The 13,399-nt window shown below is 48.8% G+C and overlaps 1 long non-coding RNA gene across 1 annotated transcript; it reads right to left on the bottom strand.

The window, feature by feature from the left end:
* Positions 1–7,779: 7,779 nt before the first annotated feature.
* On the bottom strand, positions 7,780–11,236 carry LOC140399720 (uncharacterized). Its single transcript, XR_011937813.1, has 2 exons — positions 10,852–11,236; positions 7,780–8,102 (listed from the first exon to the last, which is right to left on the bottom strand). It is a non-coding gene; the product is annotated as an uncharacterized lncRNA (long non-coding RNA).
* Positions 11,237–13,399: the final 2,163 nt, after the last annotated feature.

The following is a 13,399-nucleotide window of genomic DNA, read 5'->3' as shown; positions in this document are numbered from 1 at the left end:
CCTTCCCAATTCTAGTTTTAGTCTTTCTTTTAGTGGAGCAGGAATTCTCCGAGGACGATGTACCAAAGATTTTGCATCAGTCCTCAACAGGACCTTACACTTGAACGGAAGTGTACCCACGCCTTTAAAGATATCTGCACTGAAAATCTGTGATTCTATGATTAAATGGTCTCTTTCGAGGAAGGAGTCATTTTCTAGCCTCCTATTAATGGAGAAAATGGTTGACATGGTCCTTGTTTAATGTCGTACATTGTTTCAATAATATCTGTTTTATTGTGTATACTGTTTTAACTCGCCGCTGTTTAATATCAGACATTGTTTTAATAATCTGTTTGATAATGTATATTGTTTAAATGGTCCCTGTTTAATGTTGGACATTGTTTCAATAATCTTTGTTTTTTTGTGTGTATACTGTTCAAATGGTCTCTGTTTAATATAAGAAACAGATCGATTTCAGCGGGAGCGGTGGGCAAGTGATTTCTGGGAGGTAAGTGTATCCTTTAAAAACACTTACCTTCACAGGAACAGGCCAGTCGATTTCAGCGGGAGCGGTGGGCAAGTGATTTCTGGGAGGTAAGTGAATCCGTTAAAAACTCTTACCTTCACAGGAACAGGCCAGTCGATTTCAGCGGGAGCGGTGCGCAAGTGATTTCTGGGAGGTAAGTGTATCCGTTAAAAACTCTTACCTTCACAGGAACAGGCCAGTCGATTTCAGCGGGAGCGGTGGGCAAGTGATTTCTGGGAGGTAAGTGAATCCGTTAAAAACTCTTACCTTCACAGGAACAGGCCAGTCGATTTCAGCGGGAGCGGTGCGCAAGTGATTTCTGGGAGGTAAGTGTATCCTTTAAAAAAAAAACACTTCTTTTCTGTTTAATTTTTTCGACCCGGGGACTTCTGGGAAGAACCCCCTTCTCTCCCCCCCCCCCCCCCCCCCCCCCCCCCAACCAATAAATTCTGCTGGAGAGGAAATCCGAGACACTACACATGTAGTGTCTCCCACCCGCCCTCCTCCTCTAACCTAATAATAAGACCCATTGGTGTGAGGTAAGTGCCATATTATATTTTATTATATTATATTATTAGCATTGTGCAGGTCAAGGTTCGGAGGTGGAGGAGCAGTCTCTGTCAGGGAGAGAACCTGAGAACATCTAAGACACTCAGAAGGTAAGTAAGTGATTTTTACTCATTTTTACTTTTATAACTTTTTCAAATTGTGTGTGTCGGGGGAAATTGAAGTGACATCACAGAAAAGCTGTGACCTGAGTGGCTGGTTGGGAATCTACACTTAATTTAAAAAATTAAGCATTGGTAACTAATTAAACATAATTACTAAATTATAATTTAGAGGGGTATCTAAGCCAGAGATCGGAGAGTACTATATTTAGTTTTTGCATTTCTATTAGAAATCTAGTGCTAGGAAACAGATAGTTAGCAGTAACTTTGAAATTTAAAAAATATATATATTAAAATAAAAAATTAAATTTAAATTAATTGACGCAATGTCAGTTAGAGGGGTGCAGTGCTCTGATTGTGAGATGTGGCAGGTCCGGGAGGCTTCCAGCGTCCCGGATGGCTTCATCTGCAGAAAGTGCACCCAACTGGAGCTCCTCACAGACCGCATGGTTCGGTTGGAGCAGCAATTGGATGCACTTAGGAGCATGCAGGTGGCGGAAAGCGTCATAGATCGCAGTTATGTAAATGGGGTCACACCCAAGGTGCAGGCAGAGAAATGGGTGACCACCAGATAGGGCAGGCAGTCAGTGCAGGAATCCCCTGTGGTTGTCCCCCTCTCGAACAGGTATACCCCTTTGGATACTGTCGGGGGGGGTGGGGGGATAGCCTATCAGGGGAAAACAGCAGCAGCCAGAGCAGTGGCACCACAGCTGGCTCTGATGTTCAGAAGGGAGGGTCAAAGCGCAGAAGAGCAATAGTAATAGGGGACTCTACAGTCAGGGGCACAGATAGGCGCTTCTGTGGACGTGAAAGAGACTCCAGGATGGTATGTTGCCTCCCTGGTGCCAGGGTCCAGGATGTCTCCGAATGGGTAGAGGGCATCCTGAAGGGGGAGGGTAAACAGGCAGAGGTCGTTGTACATATTGGTACTAACGACATAGGCAGGAAGGGGCATGAGGTCCTGCAGCAGGAGTTCAGGGAGCTAGGCAGAAAGTTAAAAGACAGGACCTCTAGGGTTGTAATCTCGGGATTACTCCCTGTGCCACGTGCCAGTGAGGCTAGAAACAGGAAGATAGAGCAGCTAAACACGTGGCTAAACAGCTGGTGTAGGAGGGAGTGTTTCCGTTATCTGGACCACTGGGAGCTCTTCCAGGGCAGGTGTGACCTATATAAGAAGGACGGGTTGCATCTAAACCGGAGAGGCATAAATATCCTGGCCGCGAGGTTTGCTAGTGTCACACGGGAGGGTTTAAACTAGTATGGCAGGGGGGTGGGCATGGGAGCAATAGGTCAGAAGGTGAGAGCATTGAGGGAGAACTAGGGAATAGGGATAGTGGGGCTCCGAGGCAGAGCAGACAGGGAGAAGTTGCTGAACACAGCGGGTCTGGTGGCCTGAAGTGCATATGTTTTAAAGCAAGAAGTATTACGGGTAAGGCAGATGAGGTAGAGCTTGGATTAGTACTTGGAACTATGATGTTGTTGCCATTACAGAGACCTGGTTGAGGGTAGGGCAGGATTGGCAGCTAAACGTTCCAGGATTTAGATGTTTCAGGCGGGATAGAGGGGATGTAAAAGGGGTGGCGGAGTTGCGCTACTGGCTAGGGAGAATGTCACAGCTGTACTGCGGGAGGACACCTCAGAGGGCAGTGAGGCTATATGGGTAGAGATCAGGAATAAGAAGGGTGCAGTCACAATGTTGGGGGTTTACTACAGGCCTCCCAACAGCCAGCGGGAGATAGAGGAGCAGATAGGTAGACAGATTTTGGAAAAGAGTAAGCACAACAGGGTTGTGGTGATGGGAGACTTCAACTTCCCCAATATTGACTGGGACTCACTTAGTGCCAGGGGCTTAGACGGGGCAGAGTTTGTAAGGAGCATCCAGGAGGGCTTCTTAAAACAATATGTAGACAGTCCAACTAGGGAAGGGGCGGTACTGGACCTGGTATTGGGGAATGAGCCCGGCCAGGTGGTAGATGTTTCAGTAGGGGAGCATTTCGGTAACAGTGACCACAATTCAGTAAGTTTTAAAGTACAGGTGGACAAGGATAAGAGTGGTCCTAGGATGAATGTGCTAAATTGGGGGAAGGCTAATTATAACAATATTAGGCGGGAACTGAAGAACATAGATTGGGGGCGGATGTTTGAGGGCAAATCAACATCTGACATGTGGGAGGCTTTCAAGTGTCAGTTGAAAGGAATTCAGGACCGGCATGTTCCTGTGAGGAAGAAGGATAAATACGGCAATTTTCGGGAACCTTGGATAACGAGAGATATTGTAGGCCTCGTCAAAAAGAAAAAGGAGGCATTTGTCAGGGCTAAAAGGCTGGGAACAGACGAAGCCTGCGTGGAATATAAGGAAAGTAGAAAGGAACTTAAGCAAGGAGTCAGGAGGGCTCGAAGGGGGTCACGAAAAGTCATTGGCAAATAGGGTTAAGGAAAATCCCAAGGCTATTTACACGTACATAAAAAGCAAGAGGGTAGCCAGGGAAAGGGTTGGCCCACTGAAGGATAGGCAAGGGAATCTATGTGTGGAGCCAGAGGAAATGGGCGAGGTACTAAATGAATACTTTGCATCAGTATTCACCAAAGAGAAGAAATTGGTAGATGTTGAGTCTGGAGAAGGGTGTGTAGATAGCCTGGGTCACATTGAGATCCAAAAAGACGAGGTGTTGGGTGTCTTAAAAAATATTAAGGTAGATAAGTCCCCAGGGCCTGATGGGATCTACCCCAGAATACTGAAGGAGACTGGAGAGGAAATTGCTGAGGCCTTGACAGAAATCTTTGGACCCTCACTGTCTTCAGGAGATGCCCCGGAGGACTGGAGAATAGCCAATGTTGTTCCTCTGTTTAAGAAGGGTACCAAAGATAATCCAGGGAACTACAGGCCGGTGAGCCTTACTTCAGTGGTAGGGAAATTACTGGAGAGAATTCTTCGAGACAGGATCTACTCCCATTTGGACACAAATGGACGTATTAGTGAGAGGCAGCATGGTATTGTGAAGGGGAGGTCGTGTCTCACTAACTTAATAGAGTTTTTCGAGGAGGTCACTAAGATGATGGATGCAGGTAGGGCAGTGGATGTTGTCTATATGGACTTCAGTAAGGCCTTTGACAAGGTCTCTCATGGTAGACTAGTACAAAAGGTGAAGTCACACGGGATCATGGTGGAGCTGGCAAGGTGGATACAGAACTGGCTAGGTCAGAGAAGGCAGAGAGTAGCAATGGAAGGATGCTTTTCTAATTGGAGGGCTGTGACCAGTGGTGTTCCACAGGGATCAGTGCTGGGAACTTTGCTCTTTGTAGTATATATAAATGATTTGGAGGAAAATGTAACTGGTCTGATTAGTAAGTTTGCAGACGACACAAAGGTTGGTGGAATTGCGGATAGCGATGAGGACTGTCAGAGGATACAGCAGGATTTAGATTGTTTGGAGACTTGGGCGGAGAGATGGCAGATGGAGTTTAATCCGGACAAATGTGAGGTAATGCATTTTGGAAGGTCTAATGCAGGTAGGGAATATACAGTGAATGGTAGAACCCTCAAGAGTATTGAAAGTCAAAGAGATCTAGGAGTACAGGTCCACAGGTCATTGAAAGGGGCAACACAGGTGGAGAAGGTGGTCAAGAAGGCTTACGACATGCTTGCCTTCATTGGCCGGGGCATTGAGTATAAGAATTGGCAAGACATGTTGCAGCTGTATAGAACCTTATTTAGGCCACACTTGGAGTATAGTGTTCAATTCTGGTCGCCACACTACCAGAAGGATGTGGAGGCTTTAGAGAGGGTGCAGAAGAGATTTACCAGAATGTTGCCTGGTGTGGAGGGCATTAGCTATGAGGAGCGGTTGAATAAACTCGGTTTGTTCTCACTGGAACGAAGGAGGTTGAGGGGAGACCTGATAGAGGTCTACGAAATTATGAGGGGCATAGACAGAGTGGATAGTCAGAGGCTTTTCCCCAGGGTAGAGGGGTCAATTACTAGGGGGCATAGGTTTAAGGTGAGAGGGGCAAGGTTTAGAGTAGATGTACGAGACAAGTTTTTTATGCAGAGGGTAGTGGGTGCCTGGAACTCGCTGCCGGAGGAGGTGGTGGAAGCAGGGACGATAGTGACATTTGAGGGGCATCTTGACAAATACATGAATAGGATGGGAATAGGGGGATACGGACCCAGGAAGTGTAGAAGATTGTAGTTTAGTCGGGCAGCAAGGTCAGCATGGAGGGCCGAAGGGCCTGTTCCTGTGCTGTACATTTCTTTGTTCTTGAAACTGTTTAAATGGCCATTTTTGCGGGGAAAGCACTATTAAAATCGGCTCTTTAAAGTACTTCTTTTAAATAATCTTTTAAATAATCTGTGCTGACTGGAGGTCACTATTTAAATGTTCTCCCTTTAATGTAGTGCAGGGCACTATTTTAGTTTCTCTGTTGAGTGGAGAACACTTTTTCAATCATCTCTTTTGAATGTCGGACTGTATTTAAATAGACGCAGTTTAATGTAGGAAACTGTTTAATTGATTTATTTAATGTGTGGCATTGTTTAAATGACCTCACATTGTTGTAGTAGTTTGTATTTAATATTGTACATGGCTTAAATAGTCTCTGTTAAATTCAGGACACTGGTTAAATAAACTATTTCTAAAACGGCTATATTTTTAATGTTAGTTTTTTAATGTCCGCTTCATGTAGGACACTCATTCAAAGATCTTTTTAAAACTTCGTTCATGGGATGTGGGCACCGCAGTCTGTGCCATAATTTTCGGCCAATCCTCAATGTTGCAGCAGTTAATAGTCAACAACATTGCTGTGGGTCTGATGTCACATGTCGGCCGGACCAGGTAAAGGCGGCAGATTTCCTCCCGGAAGGACATTTGTGAACCAGATGGGTTTTTACGACAACAGACAATTGTTTCATGGTCGCCATCAGATTTCAGTGAATTCAAATGTCACCATCTGCCATGGTGGGACTTGAACCTGCGTCCCCAGAGCATTACTAAGGGTCTCTGAGTCTTTCCTTAACTAGTCCAATGAAAATACCACTATGCCACCGCCTCCCCTCTACACCTATTCCTGATTCCTTTTGGCAGTAACCGAATCTCGTCCCCACCCTCTCTTTGCCTTCCGCACCCAGTGACAGTCATTCCCATCTCTCCGAATCATTTCTAAACACACTGAAAATCGTCCTTAGCTCCTCATTCCCTCCCCACCCATTGAAAGTTACCTTGACCCCTGTCACCACCACTTTTCTCTCCGCTGAAACGTTTCCCAGCACCATCTGCACTCACTGGAAATTCCCCTCACTATTCTTCTCCCTCCGACCGTTCAAAATATCTTGTAGCAAGATCAATCCAACTGTGACGCAGAAAACCTCTTCCGCTCCAGAGCGAATATCGTTCCGTCCACTAAAACCTTTCCCAGTCCTCTACCTTTGCGGTAACCCACAACCACGCATGGTGTTCGGAACCCCCTGCCCCCCCCCCCTCCCCCATGGCGACTAGAGACCCTTCACGGTGTCCTGAAGCCCTCCATGGCGCCGAGAGGTTCTTCACAGTGCCCTGAGCCCCTCCAGGGCGCCGAGAGAACCTTCACCGTTTCCTGAACCCCCCCATGGCGCCTAGAGACACTTCACGGTGCCCTGCCACCCCCCATAGCGCCTGGAACCCTTCCTAGCGCTCAGCCCTCCTCCATGGCGCCAAGAGGCCCATAATGGTGCCCTGCACCCATCCTTGGCGCCTGGAAACCCTTAACGGTGCGCTACACCCCTCCAAAGCGCCCAGAGACCCGTGCCGATGCCCTGAACACCTCCATGGCACCTAGAGACCCTTCATGGTGCACAGACCCCCTCCATGGCGCCCAGAGACCCTTCACGGTGCCCAGACCCCCTCCATGGCGCCTAGAAACCTTGCAAGGTGCCCTGAACCCCTCCATGGCGCCTGGAGACGCTTCACGGTGCCCAGACCCCCTCCATGGCGCCGAGACACCCTGCAAGGTGCCCTGAACCGCTCCATGGCGCCTGGAGACGCTTCACGGTGTTCCGAACAGTTCCATGGCACCTAGAAACCCGTAACTGTGTTCTGAAACACTCCATGGCGTTCAGAAACACTTCACCGTGCCTTGAACCCCTCCATGGCGCCTCAATGCAGTTCGCGGCGCCGAGAAATCGTTAACGGTTCCGGGAAAACTTTTGTGGTGTTCTGAAAACATCCGGGGTGCCCTGAAAAATGAAAGCAAACCTCAGCACCCACTGAACATTTCCTCCACACTCTGATCTCCTGCACCATCCTCTGAATCACTTCACCATCCTCTTACTCACCCACTAAATCCCTCCCCTATTTTCTGAATCAATTGCCGAGCTCCAGAACCATTTCCATGGTTACCTTCTATCACTTCCAGACCCCCAGCTCGTTCTCCATAGCCCAGTACTTGAGACATCCTCACATGTAAGTGGTCAGAGAGCTGATATTGTGGCCCCCTATCTTATCTCAGACCATTTGCATCGACCTCCCCTCCCCTTTCTCTGGAATGTACACATCTGTTCCCAGCCTCAATTCAAACCGGACACCTTCGCTACAGACAGCCTGATCCTGAGGGTTAACAAGACATGAAGCAGTGACCAATGCAGTAAGTTTTATTTCTGATTACAGGCCATTATCCAGACAGCAGGAATACAAGGTCAGGTGTTAGAGGAGTGAAGTAATAAATTAGCCTGTTGTCCAGGAAAGAAGCTTCCTTTCAGTGAGAACATGGAGATCCCGGGTTGATGGTCGCCCCTCACTGGATCATTCATCTTTACCTTCAATACCGTTTTGACCATTCATCGTTCGATAGAATTTTTTTTTTCCGGGAAAGGGGAACGTCAGGTATCATCTTCTCAGTGATTGGCACATCACTGAGTCTGGTCACGTCACTCGGCGGATGTTTTGAACGATAACCCCCTAAAAGTAAAAGAAAACATGATGAAGGAAGTAATTACGGGTTCTTCAGCCTGATGGAGAACAATGAGAAAACAGAAAACAGAATCTCTCAGCCGGACAGGGACACACTCGGCACAAAGCAGCAACATTAGGTTTGTTGTATATAATAATATTCCACAGTTTACAGCCTCCCACTCGAGAACTTGAAAAAGCCCACTCCGTCTCCCCATCTCCTGGTCTGTACAAACTCCCTCCCTCCACCTCCTGGTCTGTACAAACTCACTCCCTCCACCTCCTGGTCTGTACAAACTCACACCCTCCACCTCCTGGTCTGTACAAACTCACTCCCTCCACCTTCTGGTCTGTACAAACTCCCTCCCTCCCTCCACCTCCTGGTCTGTACAAACTCACTCAATCCACCTCCTGGTCTGTACAAACTCACTCCCTCCACCTTCTGGTCTGTACAAACTCCCTCCCTCCCTCCACCTCCTGGTCTGTACAAACTCACTCCCTCCACCTCCTGGTCTGTACAAACTCACTCCCTCCACCTTCTGGTCTGTACAAACTCACGCCCTCCACCTCCTGGTCTGTACAAGCTCACTCACTCCACCTCCTGGTCTGTACAAACTCACGCCCTCCACCTCCTGGTCTGTACAAGCTCATTCACTCCACCTCCTGGTCTGTACAAACTCACGCCCTCCACCTCCTGGTCTGTACAAACTCACTCACTCCACCTCCTGGTCTGTACAAACTCACGCCCTCCACCTCCTGGTCTGTACAGACTCCCTCTACCTCCTGGTCTGTACAAACTCACCGTCTCCCTCCAACTCCTGGTCCGTACAAACTCACTCCCTCCACCTCCTGGTCTATACAAACTCCCTCCCTCCCTCCACCTCCTGGTCTGTACAGACTCCCTCCACTCCTGGTCTGTACAAACTCCCTCCCTCCCTCCACCTCCTGGTCTGTACAGACTCCCTCTACCTCCTAGTCTGTACAAACTCACCGTCTCCCTCCACCTCCTGGTCTGTACAAACTCCCTCCCTCCCTCCACCTCCTGGTCTGCACAAACTCCCTCCACCTGCTGGTCTGTACAAACTCCCTCCCTCCCTCCACCTCCTGGTCTGTAGAAACTCCCTCCCTCCACCTCCTGGACTGTACAAATACACCCCCTCCAACTTCTGGTCTGTACAAACTCCCTCCACCTCCTGGTCTGTACAAACTCACTCCCTCCACCTCCTGGTCTGTACAAACTCCCTCACTCCCTCCACCTCCTGGTATTGACAAACTCACTCCCTCCACCTCCTGGTCTGTACAAATTCAATCCCTCCACCTCCTGGTCTGTACAAACTCACTCTCTCCCTCCACCTCCTGGTCTGTACAAACCCACTCCCTCCCTCCTCCTCTTGGTCTGTACAAACTCACTCCCTCCACCTCCTGGTCTGTGCAAACTCCCTCCCTCCACCTCCTGGTCTGTACAAACTCACTCCCTCCACCTACTGGTCTGTACAAACTCACTCCCCCCACCTCTTGGCCTGTACAAACTCCCTCCCTCCACCTCCTGGTCTGTACAAACTCACTCCCTCCCTCCACCTTCTGGTCTGTACAAACTCACTCCCTGCCCCCACCTCCTGGTCTATGCAAACTCACTCCTTCTACCTCCTGGTCTGTACAAACTCACTCCCTCCACCTCCTGGTCTGTACAAATTCACTCCATCCCTCCACATCCTGTTCTGTACAAATTCACTCCGTCCCTCCACATCCTGGTCTGTACAAACTCCCTACCTCCACCTCCTGGTCAGTACAAACTCCCTCCCTCCACCTCCTGGTCTGTAGAAACTCCCTCCCTCCAACTCCTGGTCTGCACAAACTGACTCCCTCCACCTCCTGGTCTGTACAAACTCACACCCTCCAGCTCCTGGTCTGTACAAACTCACTCCCTCCACCTCCTGGTCTTTACAAATTCACACCCTCAACCTCCTGGTCTGCACAAAGTCACTCCGTCCCTCTACCTCCTGGTCTACATCAACACACTCCCTCCCTCCTCCTAGTCTGTACAAACTCACTACCTCCCTCTACCTCCTGTACCGAAGTACAGTGAAAATTAAATGGGGAGAAATGGCTGATGGAGATGCTGATCCTGTCCTCACACACAGTCCACACTCTCACAATCTGTAGCAGTGTCAGTGACCAGAGCCCCAGAGGGGCAATTTCTTCACTCAGAGGGTAGTGAGTGTCTGGAATGGGCTGCCAGAGGTAGTAGTAGAGGCGGGTACAATTGTGTCTTTCAAAAAGCATTTAGATGGTTACATGGGTAAGATGGGTATAGAGGGTTATGGGCCAAGTGCGGGCAACTGGGACTAGCTTAATGGTAAAAACTGGGCGGCATGGACTGGTTGGGCCGAAGGGCCTGTTTCCATGCTGTAAACTTCTATGATTCTATGAATAAGGACAATGACAGAGTTTCCGGATCAATGATCCCACTTAGACCCAGCAACGTGCCCCGCTCAGTAACTTGTGGTTTCATTATTGATCCGTGTGGACCAGCTCACAAAACCAACAAGCCCCGCGAAGCACTCCGATAGTGACTAAAATATCAGAGATTTGCCAATGGAGATTGTTTATCCTGAATTCTTCAGTTTGTTTTAGAATCTCACAATCCACATCTCTTAACCTATCAAACCATTGCATTCAAAGCAAATACAATCGATTTAAAATTAATCTGCATGAACCCCTGCGGCTTTAGTGTTGGAGAACGTTAAGAGATTCTTACTTCCTTCCATAATATCTGGTCTCGCTCCAGTAGGATTGCTCTGAGTCAGCACTAGAAGTACAAGCACCAGGAACAGCGCTTTCTGCATCTTCACTGGGGTCTGTCAGAGTTACGGTCAGAATGCTGGTGTAGATCTCTTCTCTATCTAATCGCGGAGTGTTGCTGCTTTTATAATCCCACGAGCGGGCGTGTCTGCTTCCTGGTGATATCATTGGAAACTGTGTTTTCCTTATTGCTGCCTTATTTCCATGAATGTCGCCTTGAGCAAAGCCAGATCCACACAGCTGTTTAGTTTAAAAATCTAAAGGGGACAGCAGTGTACCTCGCTAGTGTTCCACATGATGTGTTCCTCTTGCTGACAGCCTCTCCCTCCGAAATGAAGCTGTGCTTAGACTACATATGCAGACACAGTGCCTGTAAAAATGTTCATCAAAACCCCTGAATTTGGACGAACGTCCTTTTTTGTGAAGCACATCTGTATCTTAGATCCTGTCTCGTTGTGTAAGGCCATCTTCAGATCCCTATCCACATGTAGGTCCAGACACTGTAGCCCAGCACTCTTCAGACCGGAGACATTATTTCCGTGTCGTCCCTCCCTAGCACTTTTGTTAAAATGCATCACGTCACAATGAAGGAAAAGAAGAGCAAAGTAAATTACAGCACAAGAGCAGGCCCTTCGGCCCTTCAAGACTGCAGCCACTTTGCTGCCCGTCTGAAAGGCGCTTCTGTGGCCGCGAAAGGACTCCAGGTTGGTAGTTTGCCTCCCTGATGCCAAAGCCCTGGATGTCTCTGAGCGGCTACAATGCATCTTCAAACGGGAGGAAATCAGACAGAGGTCATTGCCCACATTGGCACCAATGACATAGGAGAAGGAGTAGCGAGGTCCTGTGACTGCAATTTACGCAGCTCGGTACAATATTAAAAAGCAAATCCTCTAGGGTAGTAATCTCAGGAATACTCCAGGCGCCATGTACTCGCAAGGCTAGCAACAGGGATATAGTGCAGATGAACACGTGACTAAAGAACTGGTGCAGAAGGGAGGGCTTCAATTTTTTTGATCACTGGGATGTCTTCCACGGAAGGCGAGGCCTTACAAGAAGGGCAGGTTACACCTGAACTAGAGGGGCACCAATATCCTGACTGGGAGGCTTGCTTGTATGGTATCTGTCTTACTTGTTGTACTCCGTGCATTGAAGCAGATACACTCCAGACCTCCAGGCCCACTGAGTTCGACCTCCCTCAGCCTACCCTTCCTGTTATCCTGGCTGACCCTGGTACCATGCTCATCCCCAGTCTCTACACTTGCTCGCGTACTGTCCTGATTCCCACCCCTGCCAGATTAGTTTAAACCCACCCGCACAATACAGCTGTAGATGGTTGGGCCCCCGGCAATATCCTGAGGAACTCCTGCAGCGATGCCCAACCATCGTACTTTCAGCCAGGTATGACTCCAACCAGCGGAGAGTTTTCCCCCTGATTCCCATTGACTCACAGTGGAACATCATCTTCGTGTATTTCATGATGCCTTTCTTATATTCCTTTCTTTATCTCTGTCCCACATACCGACTACTGCTCGGGGGTCTGTACTTAACTCCCATCAGGCTTTTTCCCCTTTCTGCTCCTCAACTCTACCCACGCAGATTCTATGCATTCCGACACAATATCGCTTCTGACTATAAATTGAATTCATTTCCTTACTAACAATGCAACCACGCTCCCTCGTCCCAGCTGCGTGTCCTTTCTGGAGGACAGAGATCATTGGCTACTTAAGTCCCAGCCCTGATCCCCTTGCAGCCACGACTCTGTGATGCCCCCAACATCGTATCGGCCAAATTTCAATTTGCGCGACCACCTTATTCACCTTGTTTCGTATAACGCACCCATTTAGGTGCAACCCCCTCATTCCAGAATAGACCGCCACCACCGCCCCACTCTGTTATCATATTTGTCCCCTCTTTTGCTTTAGCTGAAGTTGGATTCCTGCCACCTTCTCCTGTTGTACAAGGTGTTCTGGAAACGTTATTATCATTTCTGCAGGCCTCGGCCCCTTTAATTAAATTAAAGTCCTCTCCATTGACCTGCACTTCTACCTTCTCCTTTAACTTGGAGTTTCTAAACCACGCCCATATGTTCGGGTCGCGCCCGGCACTGGATGGGTTCTGGAGGGGGGTTGCGAGAACTATATCTAAGGTGGTGAAAGTCCAGGTCAAGCCAAGTTGGGGGCGAGCACTATTTGGAGTGGCGGACGAGCCAGATGTGCAGGAGGCGAAAGAGGCCGGCATTCTGGCCTTTGCGTCCCTGGTAGCCCAGCGGAGGATCTTGTTAGTGTGGAAAGATGCGAAGCCCCCCAGTGTGGAAGCCTGGACAAATGGCATGGCAGGGTTTATCAAGTTGGAGAGGATAAAGTTTGCCTTGAGAGGGTCAGTGCAGGGGTTCTCCAGGCGGTGGCAACCATTCCTAGATTATCTCGCGGAGTGTTAGATGAAGATCGGTTAGCAGCAGCAGCAGCAACCCGGGGGGAGGGGGGACGTCTCTTTCGGGGGGGGCG

The sequence above is a fragment of the Scyliorhinus torazame genome, chromosome 23, assembly GCF_047496885.1.
Source record: "Scyliorhinus torazame isolate Kashiwa2021f chromosome 23, sScyTor2.1, whole genome shotgun sequence".
Classification (NCBI taxonomy): Eukaryota; Metazoa; Chordata; class Chondrichthyes; order Carcharhiniformes; family Scyliorhinidae; genus Scyliorhinus; species Scyliorhinus torazame.
The sequence above is the reverse complement of the archived record's forward strand: the minus strand, read 5'-3'. Positions and strand labels throughout refer to the sequence as shown.